The sequence below is a fragment of the Sesamum indicum genome, linkage group LG5, assembly GCF_026168435.1.
Source record: "Sesamum indicum cultivar Baizhima isolate 11 linkage group LG5, ASM2616843v1, whole genome shotgun sequence".
NCBI lineage: Eukaryota > Viridiplantae > Streptophyta > Magnoliopsida > Lamiales > Pedaliaceae > Sesamum > Sesamum indicum.
In genome coordinates, this window is record NC_142661.1 from 12,053,493 (window position 1) to 12,060,378 (window position 6,886).

General features: G+C 34.7%; 1 non-coding gene and 1 pseudogene across 2 annotated transcripts; both read right to left on the bottom strand.

Moving 5' to 3' along the window:
- Window positions 1–1,477: 1,477 nt before the first annotated feature.
- Window positions 1,478–1,673, bottom strand: LOC148788126 (U2 spliceosomal RNA). Its single transcript, XR_016065659.1, has one exon. It is a non-coding gene; the product is annotated as a U2 spliceosomal RNA (small nuclear RNA).
- Window positions 1,674–2,723: 1,050 nt separating this feature from the next.
- LOC105162337 (65-kDa microtubule-associated protein 6-like) lies at window positions 2,724–6,586 on the bottom strand (annotated as a pseudogene). Its single transcript, XR_016065440.1, has 10 exons — window positions 6,473–6,586; window positions 6,276–6,286; window positions 6,052–6,211; window positions 5,838–5,981; window positions 5,586–5,733; window positions 5,341–5,478; window positions 5,097–5,183; window positions 4,940–5,013; window positions 4,775–4,849; window positions 2,724–3,234 (listed from the first exon to the last, which is right to left on the bottom strand). The product of XR_016065440.1 is annotated as a 65-kDa microtubule-associated protein 6-like (transcript).
- Between the last annotated feature and the right edge of the window lie 300 nt (window positions 6,587–6,886).

Sequence of the window (6,886 nt, forward strand, 5' to 3'; positions counted from 1 at the left end):
GCGTACAAAAAATATATTATTTCTATTTTATTTAAAGAAGTTTTATACACGTGAAATGATGCAACAGATTTTGGTATAAAAAATCAAAAGGTAGATCTTGTTTTATTTCTTATTTCTATGGTTTTAATACCTTCAAAACCTTTGCTTAATTATATTCTTGAGTCAATTACAGCGGGTCTCCTGGGGAAATTAAAGTAATTGCTCACTGTTTCTTTTTTATTATTCTGGAATCATCAAATAGTATTATAAATATTTAATGGTATAATGAGTATTCTAAAATTTAGTTTTGTGGTGTTATAGACCATCATTTATGAGTGAAAAAGAACTTCTACTTCTTATATATAATATATATAGCTATAAAAGATGAATATTTCAATGTGCCAAATGAAAGTTTTTAACAGTCCTTTAAATAGTTGTAGCAATATGACCGTATGAAAAAAATGTGGTGTAGTGAAAATTCATAATCATTTAAATCGATAATGATTGAGTTACATAAATATATAAAATATAACGATCAAATACTTATTAAACCTTATAAATTCTTCAATGTGCCAAATGAAGTGTAAAGAATACTTGTTAATAGCCTTTAAATAGTTGTAAAATCATGCATCTCGGCAGTTTAATTTGGTTCATGTGATTAGGCATAATAAGATTATTCATCATGTATAATCGCACGTTTGGTTCGTATTATTAGAGTTTGATACTTATACGAGGCCTGAAATTATAATTTTAATTTATGGGATAATGTATCCCACCTAAGAGATGGAATTAACTATCCCATTAATTAGTCTAAACTAGGATTAATTACACTCCATGTGTTTGTTTAAATATATTTTATATAAAATAATAAGGTATCTACATGATAATTTTTTTTCATTGTTAAATGTTTCTTAATTATGTGAAATATGGTTAAAATGTTTGGAAGGCAAAGTTGGAGAGGAGAGGGAAAGGAGTATAACTGGGAAAAGAGTATAACTTAAATTATAAACAATAAAAATAATCATAAATTAAAATACGGCAAAAACATTATTGTTACTTTTTCTTGCAAGTGAGGTTAATTTAGTTACATCAATCTCCTCACGCTTAATATACAGCATACAAAGTAATGAACTCATCGTAAAAATTACAAAGTAAAAGCTTTTCCCATATAAAAATAAGTGTTCGTGTAGTAATAGTAAATTGTGGCCCACTTTACTTGTGCATAATTCTTTAATATCAAAATAAAAATTTTATTATTTTATAAAGTATATACAAATAATATTTTTAACATGACAGGTCATATTTTCCTTTCCAGAAATTTTCTCATAATTTATTTGGAATTTCATGATGATGATTGACCTTCAAAAGAATTTTTAATACATTAATTACAAAATTATCATAACACCTTATAAAAAATTATATTAAAAAAAACTTGATTAAGATTACATTCCATTTCTTAAATACACTACAAATGAATATAGATTTAAACTTGGAGTTGGTGGGGTGCGCCGGGCCAAGGCAACAGTGCAACGCCAAGGCGACGCGCGAGAGCCCTGGCAGCAAGCTGCCATGATGGGCTTTCCCCCTGAAAAAATTAATTTAATATCATGTGAGCCGATGGCTCACGTATCAGATATTAAACTGATAAGAACAGATACTACACTTGATCTTAGCCAAAAGGCCGAGAAAGGTATGCTTAATTTAGACCAATAGCTCTCTACTTATACCCGACCATCTGCTGACGCTGCTTTAAACCTCCGATGTGGGACAAATTGAAGAACTATGCTATGCTATTGCATTCAGCCTTGAGTAGTGTACTTGATAACTGATACTGATAATTGTATTGGTTTTTATTTGAAAAGGTTGATGTTGCGTTTGTTGGATTTGAAGTCTCACGTTTCAAATCTTTATTAATAAATCATTTGGCTCGTGGAAGTTCGGATTTAGTACTACTTTGGTGTTGTGCACTGTTCGACAGTCTCCCAAGTTTTCATCTTGATCATTTTTAACACCTGAACTAGATTGAAAGAGGGTGTTAAATCATGCCTACTGTCTAAAATATGGTCTGTTCTGCAGTAAGTTTACTTTTTGGAGCTTGAGTGTCATATTTAGTTCAATACACAAGCCACAATGTTGTCGTTGGCATTCAGGTGCGATTCATCCAGTCGTGCCTGATTGTGTTTTGGAGAAATTCAAGGGCCTTTTGCAGTGAGTTTCCTTTTTATATACTCCATCTGATGGATTCTACATAATTCTAACTGATGAGACCGCTCGGTTAAAGCACTTGTATCAATTGATTCGGCCATTTTCTTGTTGTGTTTGATTATTTTTCAACCTTCTCAAGCAAGAACCATTGATTTTTTCAAGCATACATGTGATTGCAACGGATAGAGCTCTAGTATCACTTGATTTGGATCCTCTGTACATCAAATGAAGAGATTCAGGTGCTGAGATGTGGGCATTGGTGTTGTTGATAGATTTCTTATTGGCTGTTCAGCTGTGAAAATGGCCTGCTCTTGAAATGAAGCTTTGCAGGTCATGCAGAGGTTTTCAAAGTCCCTACATCTGATACAAGCCGTGCTGTGAGCTTACTCATGCGTTGAGGTGTATGGATCTATGGTTGTAGCAACAAGCATAATTATGAGAATCAAGAATGGACCCATAAAGGCACAGTAGGCCAAAATAAAAGATCAATCTGCAGCCCGCGCAAAAGAACTTTGTCCTGATGTTAACTTTCTCTGTAAGATCACAAAAGCACATACGTATGATTAACAATGTTAGTTTGTATGTCTATATAAACCAAGGCCTCAAAGAGTGTCCGTTCTTCATATTTGCAGATAATTGAACTTTGATTTGCAATATTTGAACTTGAAGACGTGTTTGAGGGGATCTCCTTGTGGTCAATGCTTAAACCTTTTCAAGGAGAGTTCTTGCCAAAACCACAGGAGCTGTCTTCTGAAGTACAGTTCTTACCACAATTATAGGAGATGCAAAAGAAGTTGACGGGTTGGCTGGTGAAAACAGAGTATCTTTTCATTTAAACAAGATGGTTAGTCAAGTGAAGGCTGATCTTTTACTGATAACTTAGCCCATTTATACATCTTAAAATAGGAAACAATCTAATAGAATAGATTAAAATTGGCATGTAGACGACCATCCTATATTTTTATATAGTGTTCCATTATCAAAGCTCACAAATAAAACAGTACATGATTGAACAATAAAGACTTTCCAACAAAATTTTATGTGAAATACCTGCAAAGTCGAAGATGTCAATAACATGAATAAACATGATATTTGTGTATAATTATACAAAATGATAAATAAATGACATCAAAAAACTCCAATGCAAACCCATGAGCAAAACCCAACACAACGAACAAACCAAGATAAATTTACAAAAACAAATGGAGGTTCGTTCTTCAATTTAACACTCAACTCTACACTTGCATCGTCATACTCTAATTTGCCCCAAAAATTGCAATTCCTATCTCTTCCAAATTACAACGATGATAACGTTGAACTTTTCACAGAAATCAGACAGAGCTCTAGGTTTTGAAGTTTACAAAGTATAAAAGCAATGGTTTCACCTTTATCTTGACTTTCAAATATGGCAAAAAAATCGACAAAGAAGAATGAATAGAAAACATGACTTACTTTCCAGTTAGAAAAATAGAAAGAGAAAAATATAGCCACACCAGCCACCATTAAGCTCTAAATATTGTCAAAATACATGCTTGTTGTAGCCCATGTGTGATTCAGTTTAGTATTTAAATTTCCTACTCAATCCTTTTGATTCCCACACAATTCCTAAGAATATGAGATTACTTTAGTTCACACAAAATTGACAAACCAAATTTAGTCTCCAACCCTCAGCCTTCTAATAAACGAGTGTAGATCACCTATACACACTCACATGCTTCACTTATACAATCGGATAAATGCATGTTACACATAGTACTGAAAAACGATTTCTCATGTAAGTTGATAGCCTTCTGTAATTGCATGCTATATGTGTTATGACTCGCCGAAAAAAAAATAAGAAGAACAGATATTGCAATCATGTCATATAGTATGCATTAAGACAGAATTGTAAAGAAACTGAGATATGAAAATTATTGGGTGCCACAGTGTCCGCCTGTGACTGAAATCATTGCTCATAGCATTCTCCAGTCGAAAGGCATAAACATGGCAAAAGTGCTTTACGACCAAGAAACCTGTCTAGATGCACTTAAAAAAGAATGCTTTGTTGGCATAGCAATTCGGCCAGAATTTTAAACTCAAACTGAAAGACAACATATAGATGGCCCTTATAGTCCAATATATATACACACACATATAAAGTTAGGAGATAGGCTGAAGCTGATGTTAACAAGGATAATAGTAGGAAAGAAAAAACTTACTTATGGCTCAGAAAGTGACACATATGTTGATTAAAGTCAAGATGTCACTACATGAGTTCCCATTACCTTCGAGTAGTTGTAAGAACATCAGCATGGTATAATTGACAAACTCAACATATATAGACAATGGTTGTTTGATAAATGATGGTTCTAGAGTAAGTCAATGTAATTACTGATAGTAGAGGTAGTTTGCATGTTTTGACTATTCTTGTATCAATCTAATTATCCTTATTAATAAATGCCTACAAACATATGTGTTAGAAACCTTACTTCACCCATTATCCACCATGCTTATTTTAGCCTACCAACCAAACTTTAATTTTGTTTTTACTTTTATGCTTCTTTGAAGAAACCAAGTAATAAGAACTTCCAAAGACAAATAGAATTAGTACCCGAGCTCGCTTCTTCTCCTCTTCCTTATGTTGTCTAGCATGTTTGTAATCCTCCAGTATTGATATCAACCACGCCTGCTTGTAAAAAGGCAGAATTCTATTAGCCAATTAATCTTAACCTTTAGCAAAGTGTTTTAAAACTGGGAAAAACTTTTAATAGCTCACCCCATCATAAAGAAATAGTTTCTGTTTCTCATCCTCCCATGCTATCGTCTTGCTAATTAGATCGTCGACCACAACTGAAAAGCGCAGCTTGTTACCTACCTCCACAAATACAATCTCACCTAATGCAAGGATAGACACCAACAATCCTGAGACCTACCTGGAATCTTATTAACCATAATTCTGGCTCGCTCTGCACGCTTAGATTTATGTGTGCGCCCCTTCCAGCTCTGTAACGGTTATCATCCTGACATTCAAATAAGAGACGTTAGAAATGCTAGAAATGGAAACTCTTGTACCTGAATATGGAGAAATTACAACTCTTCCTTACGAATCACTGATCTTTAAATAACTAACGTTCCCATAAGGAAATAATGATTAGATCATTGTCATTTTTAGCTTACTTGATTATAATCTTCAAGCCACTTTTCCTCATCACAGGCAGAAAGCCACCTGTCTATCTTATCCATTATGTCTTTACGGCTCAAAGCTTTATCTTTGGCTTTACATATTAGCCAAAATCTCACATGGATCCACCAAACCTGCAGAGAATCAAGTTCTCAGCATCTGACTTGACTAAGAATCAACAAGACACGAGATGGGGACACCCGTACACAAAAGTACATCCCTTGTAGTCAAGATTAGTTACCAGAGTCTATCAAAGCATTGGTTTTATCAGCAGCGGTGCTTGGATCAGGTTGAATATGAGTTCTACGGCATATATTCTCTAACTCTCACCTCTTAGTCATTACAAGTTCCTTCAACCTGCTTGCTTTCAATTTTGTGAGCCTCTCGACCTCAGCTCACCTGTCGGAGTTAACACTATAGATTGGTCAACTACTCATGGGAAGGGAGCAGTACAGGTAGGGATTTTATGTTGCCGCTGTACCCGTTCAATCACCTCTAATGAAAGACCGTCTGGTTGCACAATTTCTGATTCCGAGGAACCAAGAACAGAAGTAATTCTCAAGAAGCAGACCTTGTCTTCCTTTGGTGTATCCATCAAGTTCCATAGTTCAAATAGAGATCCAGCTACATCTTTAAGCTGCAACCACCATAGTTTTCAATGAACAAGTAAATGAAAAATAAACATAAGATTATCGAGATGCACAAACCTTTTGTAGACGAAATTTTCTTTCTGTTTTCAACCCCAGGATAGCCTGATCAAGCCCCTCTAATGTGCTGCTACTGATATTTGTCACAAGTTCCATGCTTGATCCATGCAAGCTTGGATGGACACCACTCACTGTTTTGCCAAAATCCAAGCTTAGGACACTGGTCAAAGTATGCACTTCATTCACATAATCCAAAACTTTTTGGAGGCGTTCAGACTACAAACCAATCCACGGCCTGCACCACCAGTTTAAAAAAAGAACACAATCACCAAATATTCATATAAGACCTATAAGCATTAGGTCATCAATAAGAGAGAAGGCTAGCAAAGATGTCTGTATAATCAAGTAAATAGAAAACAAGACCTCGATGACCATGAAAAATCACAGGTGGAGGACTGAAATTATTGAGTGACAAGCTCACCCCTCTGCTGATATTTTCTTTTTCAGGAATAGATCTTGAGGTGTCTGCCTGTCGAATGCTAGATCTAAAGGCTATATTCAGGCAGGTCGGGCCAGTACGCCGTTTTCTCCTCATTGTCAGTTAGAATACAAATCACATTTTGTTTGTATAAAGAAAACGTAAAAGCATGGGGATTACTTGTCATGAATCACCTTGTGGTGTTTGATATATATATATATATATATATATAATATTGTGGGTTGATTATACCAGTTATGATTACGTGTGCATATTGATTAGATGATTATGTGCATATTTATATATTTGGATACAGGGGTTACTTTAAGTATAATGTTTAGGAAAGATGTAGCCCTAGTAGCGATAGGGGTCGCTACATCTTTTAGTCCCATCTGCCAAATAGACATAGGCATTCTT